The 17,882-nt window shown below is 38.7% G+C and overlaps 1 pseudogene; it reads left to right on the top strand.

Annotated features, from left to right (window-relative positions):
* Window positions 1–13,603: 13,603 nt before the first annotated feature.
* LOC100988525 (T-complex protein 1 subunit epsilon-like) lies at window positions 13,604–17,090 on the top strand (annotated as a pseudogene).
* Window positions 17,091–17,882: the final 792 nt, after the last annotated feature.

Here is a 17,882-nt window from a genome sequence, read left to right on the forward strand (position 1 = left end):
GTATCACTCAAGGATATTTAGAATCATCTAGATAGAAGGAATCCCTTAGGTCATTCAGAGTTGGCAAACTTATTTTGTTAAAGAACCAGACAGTAAATATTTTCAGCTTTGTGGGCCATATGGTCACTGCCTTGACTACTCAAGTCTGTCACTGCAGCATTACAGCAGCCATAGACATTATGTAAATGACTAAGCAAGACCGTATCCCAATGAAACTTTATTACAAAAATAGTCAGTGGTGGAGTGAAGCTTGCTGACCCCTCCTAGACCAATGGTTTCCCAATAATTTTCTATGAATGAGTTTTACCAAGGACAATAAAAAGAAGACATAAGGATTTACTGTGAGATTTTTCATCAAGTAAGATTATTTCAACTTGAAAATTATTTTTTTCTGAGTGTATGCTCTTTCCACCTTTTAGTCTTCGAAACATTTCTTTAGCTAAGTTATAGTGATAATAAATTATGTATTGTTAAAATCCTTTCTTGGAAAAACAAAATGTTGGCAACTTTAACAAAGTTCCAAAATATTTTGTTGAAATTTTACTATCCAACAAATTCAAACGTCTGCCAACTCCCATGGCTCTAGTCCATACATCTTATTCTACAGTCCAGTTCTTATTTGCAGTCAAGTGAGTCCTTTCTGTCTAGGGTAAACAAAGGGGTTCATGTAAAGATCTGAGAAGCTAATAGAATCTGGGAGGACCAGAGACCTGAGACCTAGGAGAAAGCCACCCCACACCACGTGACTGTTTTGGCAGAACACACACTCCTGCTGTCTGTGGCACTGCATCTACATTGATAAGGGCTGATGCCAGAAACGCTGCCTCGGCTGCCCCCAAAGAACAGATGGCTCTAGCACCATGCCTGTCAAAAGAACTGTTTCCCATCCCACTCCTGTGCCCGGCCAATGACTTACTATACTTCACCTCCGAGTCTCACATAGAACCATCACCTTAGCTGAAGCAAGGTCACATGCAGAACCCCCACTTCAAGGGATGTGGAAAAATGAATGTTTAGCTCTCTATTCTCTTTGAACTGGAAACCAAGCTAAAAGATGGCTGGAATGGGTGCTAAGCAAAACAGTTTATAGCATCTTCCAAGAGAATCCTGAGGCCTAGAGCCCTTCACCTTCAAGGGAGGGGAGTTTCAGCCCAACGATGGCTAAACTACATTTTTGGGAGGAAAAAGTAGCATTTGGAAAGATTGTCTAGTGATTGACACAACAGGAACATTTTTAGCCCATTAGTGAAAGCCACAAAAGTAGAAAAGTGAAGAGCTTCCGGATAACTCAGATCTCAAAACAACTTTGCCTGATCACTAAAGCAAAAGGTAAGAAACATACAAAGAAAAACTTCTCAATCATTCAAATAATTGCTTTAGTGGGGTTTTTTGTTTTTGTTTTTTTTTCACTTACAGGCACATCCTCAAACCCTGAAGTTCAATAGGGTAGGGTTGGGGTTGCTTCTCCTAAGTGATGAACCTTAGCTTCTGCAGGCACCTTTCTAATTTAAACAGTAATGTCAATGAAGCCACTCACCCCTGAATCCAGAGAGGATTCTCTTTAAATAAAATAAATATGAGAAATAACATTAGCTTCTTTGTATCTATTAATACATAATTGCAGTGAGATAAGAGCTAGAAACAATACAATTATACAAGAAACATTCCACTTACAAAAACAGTTGTTTAATGTGATTTTCCAGTAATCAGAGACTAAACACATCAAAATTTTAGTAGTGGTTATATGTGAATAGTGAAATTACAATGACATTCATTTTTGTAAAATATTTTTAAAAACCGTTTATACTAAGTATATAATCCCTTTTTAAAAGAAAGCAATTTACTTTCAAACAATATGTTAATGTATAGATATAATGCATTTATTATTTTTACCCCTTCACCAAATAATTATAGTTCTTTAAGCGCAGGATGTTATCTAAAACATATAAGCCTAACAGTTATTTGTGATATTATCCCTTTCTCAAGCAGTTTATAATTAAATGATCAAAATTTAGTAACAAATGATATCATCACAAATACTACAAAAGCATAAGTATTCTTATAAATACTAGAAACTTCATTTTTGAGGAGAAAATGTGAATGCTGGTATGCACATGTAATTCTTGGAGGTACAAAGTTTATGATTCTGTGAGGGGATGAGGGGCTTGGGAGAGACATGAAAGAACATTGCACTACAGAGGAGGAAAAAAAAGATTTGCACACAGAGTGGTTCATGTCTGCTGAGAATCTCTGTTCAGTGGTGTCCTCAATTTCTTACTAGAGCCCAGTGGCCAAAAATATCATTTGTGCACATTTGTGTAACCAGTCCTCCTCAGGATTAAAAATACATTTTTAAAAGTTATAGCTACTGAATTTTCTAATGAAACAAATCAGGACAAAAGATGTTATGTCCTAGTCTGTGCAAACAGCAGGTGTCTTAGCCCATTAGGGCTGCCATAACAAAAACATCATAGACTAAAGGGCTTAAACAAAAGAAATGTATTTCTCAGAGTTCTGGAGGCTGGGAAGTCCAAGATCAAGGTGCCAGTATACCTGGTATCTGGTGAGGGCCCACTTCCTTGTTTTTAGATGTGTCTTCTCACTGTGTCCTCACATGGCAGAAGGGGTGAGGGAGCTCTCTAGGGTCTTTTTTATCAGGGCACTAATCCCATTCATGAGGGCTCCACCTCATGACCCACTCATCTCTCAAAGGTCCCACCTCCAAATACCACCACATTGGGGATTTGATTTCAATATATGGATTTTGGGGGGACATATTTAATCCACAATAGAAAGCTAAAATAAAAAAGAAATAGAAAGCTAAAAATACTCGAGATTTGCCAGCCATGTTCTGAATAAGCCAGTCCCCTTCAGAATATTATTTATTAAGTTTTTCACTTCTTAAAGTAGAAAGCAAAGCTTTAAAGAGGTTGGGCCATGCCCTGTATTAATCTTTTTTGTTTTAACTAACACATAATAATTATATGTATTTATGAGGTATAAAGTGATGTCTCAAAATATATATACATTACGTAATGATCAAATCATCATGTAGCACATCCATCACCTCAAACATTTATCATTTCTATGTGATGGGAACATTCAAAATCCTCTAAGTATTTTAAGATATACCTTAGTGTTTACTATAATCACCCTACTGTGCAATAGGATACCTAACTTATTCTTTCTAATTTTAACTTTGCACCTACTGGGCAACCTCTCTCCAATCCTTCCCTTCTCAGCCTCTGTTAATCCCTATTCTATTCACTACTTCTATGAGATCAACTTTTTAAGATCCAAAATATGAGTAAGAACATGTAGCATTTATATTTCAGTGTCTGACTTATTTCATGTCACATTATGTCCTCCAGGTTTACCCATGTTGTCACAAATGACAGGATTTCATTTTTTTAATGGCCAAATAGTATTCTGTTGTGTGCAAGTACTACATTTTCTTTATCCATTCATCTGTTTTTGAACATTTAGGTTGATTCCATATTTTGGCTATTGTGAATAGTGCTGCAATAAACATGAGAGTGAGGCATCTCTTTGACATACTGATTTTATATCCTTTGGATATATACCCAGCAGCAGGATTGCTGGATCATATGGTAGTTCTATTTTTAATTTTTTGAGGGACCTCCATATTGTTTTCCACAGTGGCTATACTAGTTTACGTTCCCACCAACTGTGTGTGAGGGTTTACTTTTCTTCATATCCTTGCCAACACTTGTATCTTTTGTCTTTTTGATAATAGCCATTCTAACTATAGTGAAGTGGTATCTCATTGTGGTTTTGATTTGCATTTCCCTGATGATTAGTGATGTTGAGCATTTTTTTCATATGCATATTGGCCCTTTGCATGCCTTCTTTTGAGAAATGTCTATTCAGGTCTTTTGCTCATTTTTAATTGGATTATTTGGGACTTTTGGGGGTGGGTTTGTTGCTACTGAGTTCCTTATATATCCTGACTATTGACCCCTTTTCAGATGTATAGTTTGCAGATATTTTCTCCTATTATGTAGGTTCTCTTCACTCTGCTGATTGTTTCCTTTGCTGTGCAGAAACTTTTCAGTTTGATATACTCCCATTTGTCTAATTTTTTGCTGTTGCTTTTGGTCTTATCCAAAAAAAAGTCATTGCCCAGTCTAGTGTCATGAAGCATTTCCCATGTGTTTTCTTCCAGGAGTTTTATAGTTTTGGGTCTTACATTTGTCTTTAATCCATTTTGAGTTGAATTTTCTACATGGTGAAAAACAGGGGTCCAGATTCATTCTTCTGCATGTGGATATCCAATTTTCTGAGCATCATTTATTGAAGAGACTGTCCTTTCTCCATTGCGTGTTCTTGGCATCTTTGTTGAAAATCAGTAGATTTTCTTGGCTGTAGATGCATGGATTTATTTCTGGACTTTCTATTCTGTAATCCTCTTTCTTTGGACTAACTTGAATATTCTCTTGTGGCCAATTTCCCATCAGAGATTTTTAAAGAGCAGCATCTACACAGTGTTCTGAAACCTGCTTCTCCACCAACATTGAAAACACTGGTCTTCTGGTAGCCTCTCAGCTGGGTTTGTATTCAGGAGATTCATTTACAAAGAAATAGTCTTGTTCGTCAATGTCTAGGTTGCAATTTAATCACATTTTCATAAAAATAGAGTCAGTATTAGAACAAAGTTGTGTTCTGACTACAGAGTAAAAAGGAGTTGTGTCACCACGGGACAAAACTGGGACCAATGTGTGGTCATTCCAACTAAAGCATTTTAGCCAGAATGCAGCTAATACTTACATATGTATTTGGAGTTGGACCACACCCCTTTCTCCTCATATCTATTTATGTCTACTGATCTAAATGTAAGCTGGAAAAAAAAATGTGTCTACAGTTGGGTCCAGACATATACAGACAAGGCTGACAGCCTTTAGGACTTTGACAGAAGCCAGCTTATGGGATCAGAGAGGCCTCTAAGAGTGAATTCACCACTTTGAGGCAGCCTGGCAGAGTTGGCAGCAAGACTTGCATGTCAGAGACAAGTGGTTTCAGATAAACAATATTTGAATCCATCCTGACCCAACTATGTGGGGGCATGTTTGTGCCCTGGGAAAAAATATATTTGTAGTCCAGGACTGATAGAGCTGTCCCCAAACTCTGCAATGCTCCAGAACTGGCAAAGTCCTCTGCAGTAGTGGTGCTTCAGAGTTAACACATTCAGATGTTAATGTTAATGGGCTGTGCCCTTACTACATGCTAGAGAAGCTGAGGGATATTCAGGCTTCATGAGCAAGAGTTTTTCCTCAATATAATTGTTTAATAGAGACCACATTAACAGAACTTTTTGCCTTATCATAAATATAGTTACCTCCCCAGCACTGGAAGTATTTAAACAGAGACTGAAAAATCTTCATTGAATGAAAAGTTGGCCTAGCCAGCCTTAATGTCCCTTCCAGGCAGCTGTGCTTCTAGTTAAAATGTGGGCTTAAATGTGCCTTTTTTTTTTTTTTTTTTTTTTTTTTGCTGCCTTTGTTCAGCTCACATGCAAAGGAGAAAGTGTTAAAATCGTATCAAGGAGCCAACTTTCCTACTTCACTGTATTGCTATGATGGTTAATTTTATTTGTCAACTTGGCTGGGCCATGGAGTGCCCACATATTTGGTCAGACATTATTATGGGTGTTTCTGTTCTAAGTTGGGGTGTTTCGGGAAGAGATAAACATTTAAATTGGTAAATTTTAACATGAGAGTGACATTTGAATTGCTGGAGTAAAGAAAATTGCCTTCCATAATATAGGTGGGCCTCATTCAGTCAGTTGAAGGCCTGAATAGAACAAAAAGACCAACTTGCCCCTGAGTAGGAGAGAATTTTCCAGTAGACCTGCCCTTGAATTTCATCTGTACCATTGACTCTCCTGGGTCTTGAGCCTGCTGACCTGCACTGCAGGTGTAGACTTCCCAGCCTCTACAATCCTGTGAGCCAATTCCTTATCATAAATTATATATATAATTATGGAATTATGCATATATATCACACATGAGATCTATATCTCTTTACCTATCTATCTAATTTGATCTCTTTCTTTGGAGAACTAACAGAATACAACTGCTTTCTCAGTCTCCTTTGTTAACTCTGTCTCAATTTTCCAATCTCTACCCATGCCTTTACCTCTGTCTCCGATCTTATATCCTACCACTCTCCCACCATGGCCTTTCTGCTATTCCTGGAAAATCCAAGCCTAGAAAATTCAGGCTAGTTCTCACCTCAAGCCCTTCACATTTGCTCTATCCTCTGCCTGAAGCAGTATGTCCCCAAATCTTCACAATGGCTTTCTCCTTTATAGCATTCATGTCTCAGCTTAAATGTCACCTCCTCAGAGGGGCTTTCCCTGAATACACTGCCTATCCTCTTTTCTCCCCTACCTATATCCCCTTACACTGGTTTGATTTCTTCATAGTACCGACCAAGATCCATCTGCAGAAGAGGCTGAGCCTCCAGACCATGCAAAGCTTACCTATTCTGCTACAGAGGAAATTGCTGCCTCGTACCTGTTTAGCCCAGATAGCAAAGACAGAGAGACAGAGATATCCAGAAGTGTCTGCAGAAGGTAGGTTTGGGGCCTGACCCAGGTGTGCTTACTGCATGGGGGGCAGGAGTAAATGGAGAATGCAACTATCTTAGAGCAGGCTGGCCAGAGAGACACCTGACAGGTCTAAGTCAACAAGCTTCACAGTCGGGTAATTATATCTCCTTTGGAGTAAGGAATGGAGAGAAGGGCTGGTAATGGAAGAACTTTTGTGGAAAGATGAAGGCTGGGGAACAGGGATCTGACAATTTAGGGTAATAAAAAATATTGCTTGAAGTGATTGGCTGAAAAGCAAGTAAAGTGACTAGTGTGTCTCTCAGAGATCTCCTCCAACCATAACTCAATGCTGGAAGAAAATGCAGCATCAGTGATGACATCCAAAACCTTATTTTTTAACATAGAGCCTTGCTCACACTCTACTGGTACCTTGCCTATGACAAATAAAAGCAGGCATTGCCCCACCCTTAGCCCAACACCCCTTCTGCATGAACTTGGTTGCATAAGTTAATTATCTTCCTACTCCTCCTGCCATTCATGTCATTTACAACTTAGGTTGCTTTTCTCTTCAGTAGCTTTATTCTCCTTCTGCATCTCTGTGAATATCTTGTTTAAATTGTAGTTTCTTCATTTCAACCAAGGATGCAATATGAAAGCAACAGGCTTATTGTGCAGAATCACACATGTTAAAGGTGTTAAAAAAATACTAGAGAAAAGAAAAGATGAACACCCTTTTCTTCTTTCATCTTCCAAAATGAGCTCATCCATCTCGGCATGGATCAGCCATCCAGAGATGTGAGCCTGGGCAGGGCTGGCCTAGCATTCCACACGTAAATTCACTAGGCCAGGCCCTGCCCACGCTCACATCTCTGCTTGGCTGATCCCCCGTGTGTGCCTTGGCTGATTCCCCCATGTGTGCCTTCTACTGTTTCTCTTGACAGCAAATCACAAGTGAAAAAGTGGCATTTTGGCAAATTTTAATAAATTTTGAACACTTCCAAAGACAAAAAAGGCAACAACAACTGAATATGAACCTTCAAAAACCGTATAGGACACATAGTTGTTTTAAACCATATAAAAAGAAAACTTGTAGGAATAATAGCAGCATATGTTTGAATGAACACTCATATCACACTGTGTCTCCCTGAGAAAGCCATGAGAACTGATGGGGCATCTAAAGTCATTCTTAAATACACAGATTCTTAACACAATTGCCTTCTAAAGTCTTAGCTATAACTAGGTATTTAAAGAGCACAGAAGTCTCTTCGAGCGTTCTTTTGCAAAACAGTGAAACAGTTTTTATTGAAGCAAGGATTTATTACTAAAAAGATAAAATTTAACTGTGTTTCAGTTAGGATTCTTCAGCTGCAAGCATTAGAAACTAACCCCAGATAACTTAGCAAATAATAGGATTTATTAAGGGCATATGGTAGCAGATACTTGCTGAGGGAAAGCTAAAGAACCAGGTCTCAACAGGCACAGGAACCAGGCTGCTCTGGGAATCTAGGTAGTTGAAACCAATAGCAGGGATTTCTTCAAGATGCCATTGTTGAGTTGAATGAGTGCCAGCCATTTTTTAATGTTTGTATTACATCGAGATTCTAATCAGGAGATAGTGCATCTGATTGCCCCACCTTGATCAGTGTTAGCAGAACAACCCCACTAAGGCTGTAACCACCAGGGGAGGAATTAGTCTCAAACAAAATCATAAGGCTGTTTCAAGAAGACAAGAACAGATGATGCTAGGGTGGTGGTGGGAAGGAGAATAAATGTCCACTGTAGACCACCAGATGACTCACTGATAAAAGTGTTTTCATCTCTGTTACGTACTTTTAAGTATTAATTTGATGACAGCATCTAACATAATACATGATGTCAATGTAATGTAACACAATATTGACTTAGCAATCCAGGATGACTTCTTTGCATGGTGATTGTCATAAATTTATACCAGAAGGAATATCCTATATTCCAATGGAGATACTGTCTCCCTTTCATTTAGAGAGCAATGAAAAAGAGTGCGTGCCATATATTTATTTTGGCATCTATTTCTCACAGTGTGTATGCCATATATTCATGTTCTCTTTTTTTGTTTTAATACTCAGGTGTATGTAAATTTCTGCACTCCTTCAAGACCCATAAGCTAAATAGTCTTGCTTTTTTTCACTTTTGAGCTATTAATATTATTTTGAGGAGACACATGTACTCCAACCATAGATAGTTAAATTGTCTTAATATTTCCTATGAATCTCTAAATGGCCAATGTTTAACAAAAATTTTTTTCATTGTAGATTTTATTTTTATGTTCCATGTTGCATTAGGCCATTCTTGCATTGCTATAAAAAAATACCTGAAGCTGGGTAATTTATAAAGAAAAAGAGGTTCAACTGACTCACAGTTCTGCAGGTTATACCTCATGGCTCCAGTATCTGCTTCTGGCGAGGGCTTCAGGAACCTTACAATCATGGCAGAAGGTGAAGGGGAAGCAGGCATATAACATGGCAGAAACAGGAGCAAGAGAGAGCGAGGAGAGGTGCAATATACTTTAAACAACCAGATCTCATGAGAACTCACTTTCACAAGGACAGCACCAAAACATTTATGAGGGATCTGCCTCATGACCCAAACACCTCTCACCAGGCCCCACCTCTAATTTTGAGAATTACATTTCAACATGAGATTTGGAGGGAAGGGCTGGTAATGTAACATCGAAACAATATCACATGTGAACCAACAATCATATGCAGAGTTCCTTTATTTATGTCTTTGGATTTTCTTTAATTTTTAAGATTCTGATAGCTAAAGGAATATTTGCTCTTTCCTTTCAGTAACAAAATTAAATTAATCTTTAAAATTTATAAATATTTGACTATAAAAATTCCATTAGGACTCATGTATAAATATACACTGCCAGTGACTGCTGGCTGCTGTGGTTCAAAGAAGAATGAAAATGACTGGATTATCATAAGCAGGACAGGTTTTGTTCTATAACTGTTAAGAAAGTGACAAGTTGCCAAGTATTTGTCTAGAGCCCCTGATTCCTCTTCTTCCCCTCACACTCCTCATTTAATCCACCAGCAATCCTTTAGGAACTACCTCCAAGTGTTAGCCTGTTTTTCCACTTCTTCCCATTTCCACAGCTAACACCCTAGTCCCAGTCTCCTTCTTCTTGCCCACAGCAAGAGCTCTTTAAAGGTTTCTAAGCTTCTGCTTACAACAACTGATTCTCTAGGCAGCAGCCAGTTATGTTTTAATAACATGGAGTATGTCAGTTCCAGGTCAGAACCATCTCTCAGCTTTCCATTACACCCAGAATAAAACCCTAGCTCCTCCACATGGCCAACAAGACCTGATATAATGCACCTGTCAACCTCTTCCACACCTGTGCTATGTCCTTGCCATTCCTTGAATGAGCAAGTGAGAGCCCATCTCAGACCCTTATGCTTGCTCTTCTCTCTGCCTTCCACACTGTATCTCCAGAAGGCTGCACAGCTTGCTCCTTTCTACCTCTTAGATCTCAGTTCAAACAGCCGATCCTTGGAGAGGCCTCCGTAATCAGTCACCTCTATATTGCCCTCCAGTCCCATTCTCACTCACTCTTCATCCCTCTACATTGGGATTTTCTACAGCACACATAATCTGACATTCTTTTTGCATGTTTCTCTTTCATGGGAAGATAAGATTGATGAGAACAAGAACTTTGTCTTAATTGCTGCTAATTCTCCAGCCCTGTAATGTCATCTATCACATAGTATACTCTCAATTAATACCTGTCAAATGAATTTTTCTACTTCCAAATACAATGTCTATTCCCATGAGCTATTTATGAACACAGTTACCATAATGGAGAAGACTGATATGAGTGCCACAAAGGTGAGGGTGAAAGTCTAAAAACGTGGTGGTACAGAAACAAAATGAGAAGAGACCCTGAAGATCCGTAGCCTTTCAGATAACCTACACTGTACCAGACAGTATTATTACTGAAAGACTGTCAGTAATTCCCTACTCTGTGTACCTTACAGATCTCTGGCAAGAAAGCATATTCACCTGAGGGTGTAGGACCTTAGAGGACAAAAAGTGACGAGCAAGTGCCCGTTCTGAAGCAAAGGAAACCAGAAATCTAGGCCTTCTTCAAAGTCTAGGCCTGTGTTTTGACATTAAATAATTTGCCCAATCTCATCTGCAGTTGTGATCTAACTCTGACCCTACTTCGTCTCTGAAAACGGAAACAGACACATGATAAGTGTAGTGGCAAGAACTCTGCACTTGGAGTCAGAGAGCACAGGCTTGATGTTATGAGTTCTGACACTTAGTAACCTTGTGACTTTGGTCACGTTTCAGGTGAATGCATTCCCTCATCTGTAAAATGGAAATAATGCACCTCCTTCACAAGTTATCATGGAGAGTCCATGAGATGTGTCTGTGAGGGAGCCCAGCCTAATGCTTACATGGAAGTGCTCAGGGTATATTCATTTCCTTCCATCCTTCAAACTCTATAGCTCTTTGCTTTTCATCCATCAAACACGAAACAATGATTTGGCAGGCCATATAGGCTTCTAGAGCATCAATACACAGGCTTTAAAGGTTTGTTTTCTGAGCTTCACATAACCAAATGTATTGCATCTAATCAGCCAGAGATGCAGTCTTCTTTGGCTAGAAACAGTCTCAGATCTTGAAAATACATTGCCTTCACTGCATTTTATTCTCAGTCCATCACTAAAATGACAAGCTGCTTTCCTCAGAATGTATCAGAAATTCTGTTTCTTAGCAACACTCCTCCCACAGGCAATAAAAGACAGAATATAATTCCTTTGAGCATTAGGAGTCTGCTCGTAATACTGAAAATGTGGCCAATTTCCCCTTATATGCAGAATTAGAAATCAGTTCTCCATGTTTGAAAGACAATACACTTGAGACCCTTCAAAGTATAGCTTTTGAAAAGTTTAGCAAATTTCTTATTCTAGGGCCTGCTATTTCAGGGCTTATTTTTAATGATGTTACAGAATTTTACTGTATTAGGTCATGGTTCAAAATTAAGAATGAAGCATTTCTAATTCTAAGCTCTTTCCTCCTACTACCTCTCAAATTCATCTTCTGAGAAAGTATATCAACATACTCATTTTGACTATCAGCTGCACTCTTCAGTTTTGTATTCCAGATTTCAAAAAATAAAATTTTATTTTTATTTTTTTGAGATAGAGTCTCACTCTGTCATCCAAGCTGGATTGCAATGGCATGATCACAGCTCCCTATACCCTCAACCTCCCAGGCTCAGACAATCCTCCCACCTCAGCCTCCTGTGTAGGTGGGACTATAGGCTTGTGACACCATACCCAGCTAATTTTTAAATTTTTTTGTAGAGATAGGGTCTTGCTATGTTACCCAGGCTGGTCTTGAACCTTTCGGATCAAGGGATCCTCCTGCCTCGGTCTCCCAAAGTGTTCGGATTACAGGCATGAGCCACTGCATCCAGCCTACATTTTTAATCAAGTATAAAATAAGCTCATTATAGACATAAAGTTTGTTTAAAGGTTAAAATCCAAATACATCTAGTGTTTATGATATATTAATGATTCACTTTTCCATCAAATAATAATACTATTACTTTTATTTAGAAATTATATGCCAAGGGCCGGGTACGGTGGCTCACACCTGTAATCCCAGCACTTTGGGAGGCCGAGGCGGGCAGATCACGAGGTCAGGAGATCGAGACCATCCTGGCTAACACGGTGAAACCCCGTCTCTACTAAAAAAAAAAAAAAAAAAAAATTAGCCGGGCACGGTGGCGGGCGCCTGTAGTTCCAGCTACTCGGGAGGCTGAGGCAGGAGAATGGTGGGAACCCGGGAGGCGGAGCTTGCAGTGTGCTGAGATCAAGCCACTGGACTCCAGCCCGGGAAACAGAGCCAGACTCCGTCTCAAAAAAAAAAAAAAAAAAAAAAAAAGAAATTATGTGCCGGGTACTCTACTTAGCCTTTTAAAAGCTTTATTCTCTCCTCATAAAAACCTTGTGGGAAAAGTATTAATTCTCATTAACCATGGAACTGAGACTTAGAATAGTCAATTAACGAGGTCAAGGCCACACAGCTAGTAAATAGAGAGCCATGTAAATAATATATTAATCTTTACTCTCCAATATTTATTTGTTCCCTTTTTGTCTTTATTTTGTGCTCTGCTCGTCACTATCTTTGACCTAGTTTGTTGAATCTAATTGAATGAATAAAACCACATGTAAGTTTACACTTCTAGAAAAGGTGATATTCAGTAGTTTACCAAGGACATTTGAATATATCCAAAATTAATACTTAATCCTTTTACACTGTCATTATATGTTGCAAAGATCTAGAATTAACACTTAATCCTTTTACACTGTTATTGTTGGTTGCAAAGAAGATATGTTGAATGAATTCAATGTAGTAAAAAAGTTTCAGTGAGCTATGAGTTATTTCAGATAAGATTCTCATCACCAGAGCCAAACTATTTTTCCTCTGTTTGACAATAGGGTGATTTATCCCATCTTCTCTATGTCTGCAATTTTGTCATGTCCTGCGAATAACTAGGTGACTAGCAAGCAAAAAAAATTTGGTCACAATTATTTAAAGTGTGCTGTCATCTGATGAATCTAATTTTTCCTTAGACACGTGACACTTGATGGCTTGCATGTTCTATGACTAAAAACAGTCTTACCATTATAATTTAATAAGCCACTCCTTAACTTCAACATGAACACTCCAGCAAATGCACTATCTGTTATGCTGTTGGCACAATCCAACAAAGTGCATTATCATTCAGCTTTATATTAAGTAGTGTCTTGGGAGAGATCTCTCTCTTTCCATATATATAGAAATATATGAGTATGTAGATATATAGGTATTTCTCTATATATTTACATATATGTATATGTTAAATGAAGTGTCTTAAGGATAAAAATATAATAGATATTTAAAAGAGTGCTTATGATGAAAGAATGTCTTAAATACACATTTCTTCCTTTAGCTACCTTGGGATAGTAGTCCATTGCTAGAGGCATATGACATTATTTTAAAGGGCCATTAAACATCAAATGATTCATATACAAGTAAATAAGAATATAAATAAAAGTTGTACTTTATACACTAAAATAACACACAAGTGAATTTTTCTAATAAATTAAAGGAAATGCACTATACAAGCTCTTAACCTCCTTGTACCCTGGACCTTGCAGGAAGGTTTATTTGAGTTAGGACTACAGTCTGTGACTACAAAATGAAGACAGGCTCAATGGCTCAAAAGGTTCTCAGTCCCAAATCTTGGCCTCATTACAGGTTGCTCTAAGCAACTTTGTTTTCTATTGTGGCAGAGGAATGACACTGTTCACATTCAGAACTGAATTCCATGGGCATACCCAGGGTCACATATGATTCTCAGCCCAATTATAATTCTATACTTTTCTGATCTATTAACAAAGTGTAATTAAACTTTAGGGAGAATGTCAATATAAGAATGTTCTTAAATCAACTCTGATTTATAAAACAGCAACTCCCTTAATACTTGGTACTTATGATCCAGCATAGTTTGAAATGACAGTGGTGGATTAGCTTAGTACAGACTATTCTCCCATTCCAAACACGTGGAAAAGCTAGATACATGCACAAAAAAATTATTTAAGTAAACGGCTAAGCTTGAAAGGAAAATCCGTAAATTTCAAAAATGAAGAGGGTTATTCAAAGTCAGAATAGTAAGTGTATGAGAAAATACCAACTTTAATGGGGGTGAGACCATCTAATGGCTAGGGACTGAGGGTTTAGCACCTACAGAAGGCATCTCCTTGAGACTCAGTTAAACAGAAGCTGAAACTTATCTGAAACTGAATTTCACATAATTGCAGGAACTCTGAAAAGACTATTCCTTGCATAAAGGGAGCCAAGAAAACTTTAGTTTTCAAGTCCAGAGACACAGCAAGAAACTTCCATTGTCTGCCCATTACTCTGGGTTTGGTTAAAAACCAAATGCTCCCATTAAAAACTGGAACTTTAACCCTGCACTTGGTACACTGAATCCAAATTAACTCCATCATCTTCATATAAAATGCCCAAGATGGAAATTTAACATAAGAAGCTGATTCTGGAATTGCTGGGGCCCTGATTACTGTGATGGAATTCTCCCAAAGCCCTGGGCTTACAGATTTTCACTTGGAGAAATGCTAACTGCTGAGCATACCTACAAAAATACAGTGACAATCTACATGAGACAAGTATCCATCAAGCAGTGAGCAGCACTACAACAGGAGGATCAGCACTCTAAGAATTTGAGGTAGCATAATCAAAGGAGACCAGAAAGTAGGGAAGTTTTAAATGATATGTAGAAACTGAAGACAAACAAACAAAAAAATGGGTAAACTTGTAAAGAAGAAATAGAACTTCTAAAAATAAAAATACAGGCATAGAAATTTAAAAAGTAATAAATGTTAGCAGACAAGATAGGAAGTAATATCATTTGTGAATAGAAGATTTAAGAAAATTAGAACCAAGTACAGAGAGATAGAAGATATGTGAAAAATTAAGACACAAAGAACGGATTGGAAAAGTCTAACAATATGCCCAATAGAAGTTTCAGAAAGAAAGAATAAAGAGAATGAGAGTCCATAGAAAGACACAATGAGTAATAATTTTCCAGAACTAAAAAGAAAGACATGAGTCCACAGATCAAAGAATCATACTGTGGTCACAAGCAGAATAAATAAATAAATCAAAAACAGGTTTCATCATAAACTGAAAAATGCCAAAGACAGAGAGAAAATATCTAAAAGAACATGAGAAAAAAAAAGATTACTCACAACGGAGCAAAGAATGACTGAACTCACTAGCATCAGAGGGCAAAAAACAATAGATTAGTATCTTCAGATTAGTATCTGAGGGAAAAGTAGCTCCTGGGGCTGCACCATGGCATCCATGGGAACCCTCGCCTTTGATGAATATAGGCACCCTTTCCTCATCATCAAGGATCAGGACCACAGGTCCTGTCTTATGGGACTGAGGCCCTTAAGTCTCATATAGTGGCAGAAAAGGCTGTAGCAAATATGATGAGAACATCACTTGGGCCAAATGGGCTTGATAAGATGATGGTGGATAAGGATGGTGATATGACTGTAACTAACGATGAGTCCCCATCTTAAGCATGATGGATGTCGATCATCAGATTGCTAAGCTGATGGCAGAACTGTCCAAGTCTCAGGATGATGAAATTGGACTTGGAACCACAGGCGTGGTAGTCCTGGCTGCTGCCTTGTTAGAAGAAGCCAAGCAGTTGCTAGACTGAGGCATTCACCCAATCAGAATAGCTGATGGTTATGAGCAGGCTGCCAGCGTTGCTGTTGAACACCTGGACAAGATCAGTCATAGTGTCCTTGTTGACATAAAGGACACTGAACCCCTGATTCCGACTGCAAAAACCATGCTGGGCTCCAAAGTGGTCAAAGTTGGCACCAACAAATGGCTGAGATTGCTGTGAATGCTGTCCGCACTGCAGCAGATATGGAGCGGAGAGATACTGACTTTGAGCTCCTCAACGTAGAAGGCAAAGTGGGCGGGAGGCTGGAGGACACAAAACTGATCAAGGATTTCCAGTCACCTATAGGTGCCGAAAAAAGTGGAAGATGCTAAGATTGCAATTCTCACATGTCCATTTGAACCACCCAAGCCAAAAACAAAGCATAAGCTGGATGTGACCTCCATAGATCATAAAGCTCTTCACAAATATGAAAAGGAGAAATTTGAAGAGATGATTCAACAAATTAAAGAGACTGGTGCTAACCTAGCAATTTGTCAGTGGGGCTTTGATGATGAAGCAAATCACTTATTTCTTCAGAACAACTTGCCTGTGGTTCGCTTGGTAGGTGGACTTGAAATTGAACTGATTGCCATCTCAACAAGAGGGCGGATTGTCCCAGGTTCTCAGAGCTCACGGCCAAGATGCTGGGCTTTACCCGTCTTGTACAGGAGATCTCATTTGGGACAACTAAGGATAAAATGCTGGTCATCGAGCAGTGTAAGAACTCCAGAGCTGTAACCATTTTTATCAGAGGAGGAAATAAGATGATCATTGAGGAGGTGAAACGATCCCTTCACGATGCTTTGTGTGTCATCAGCAACCTCATCCGCGATAATCGTGTGGCATACGGAGGAGGGTTTGCTGAGATATCCTGTGCTCTGGCAGTTAGCCAAGAGGCGGATAAGTGCCCCACCTTAGACCAGTACACCATAAGAGCATTTGCCGACGCTCTGGAGTCGCCCCATGGCCCTTTCTGAAAACAGTGGCATGAATCCCAACCAGACTACGACAAAAGTCCGAGCCAGACAAGTGAAGGAGATGAACCCTGCTCTCGGTACTGACTGTTTGCACAAGGGGACAAATGATATGAAGCAACAGCATGTTATAGAAATCTTGACTGGCAAAAAGCAACAGACATCTTTCGCAACACAAATGGTTAGAATGATTTTGAAGATTGACAACATTCATAAGCCTGGAGAATCTGAAGAATAAAGACACTGAGAATACTATGTAGTAAGATCCACTACTGTGATTAAATGGATGTCTTGTGAGGCATCTACAGTTATTTATTACATCCGTTTTCAGACACTGTAGATACTATAATAAAAATAGCCCTTCGGTAACCATAGTTTGACTTGTTCAAAGCTATGTAATTGTAGGGGTACTATCTCAACAGCTTTTGTATTCATTATATTAAAGGAATCTCCTTAAACAACAACAACAAGAAAAATTGAGGGAAAAGCTGTCTGAGTGAGACAAATGTAGTTTAACATACAGTTTCCACTTTCTCCTGCCCTCAAAAGAAGAATATTAACAGAAATAGTTTAGGAAGAAGAAAACGTTTCCCAAAAGGAAGGAATGGGTTGCAAGTAATGAATAGTGAGTGCTATCAATAAAACTGGTAAATAAGTACGACTGAGCACAAACTAAAACAGTGACAACAAAATGAGGATGGGAGGAGGATGAAAACCAAGGTGAAACAAACATCTGTGATCTATAACAACGTGAAAAATTAGTGCAAGATGTTAGGAGTTAAACCATTCCAAGGTCTGTGTTCTGTTAAGCCTGTATGCATGTTCTCTTAGTTTCCTAGGGCTGTTACAACCAATTATCACAAACTTGGTGGTTTAAGTAAAACAATAAATGTATTCTCTCACAGTTGTGGAGGCCAGAAGTCCAAAACCAAAATGTTAACAGGGTAAATTCCTTCTGGAGGCTCTGAAGAAGAATCTGTTTCACGAATCCCCTGGCTTCTCGTGGCTGCCGGCAATCCTTGGCGTTCCT

This window comes from Pan paniscus, chromosome 4 (genome assembly GCF_029289425.2).
Source record: "Pan paniscus chromosome 4, NHGRI_mPanPan1-v2.0_pri, whole genome shotgun sequence".
NCBI classification, from domain to species: Eukaryota; Metazoa; Chordata; class Mammalia; order Primates; family Hominidae; genus Pan; species Pan paniscus.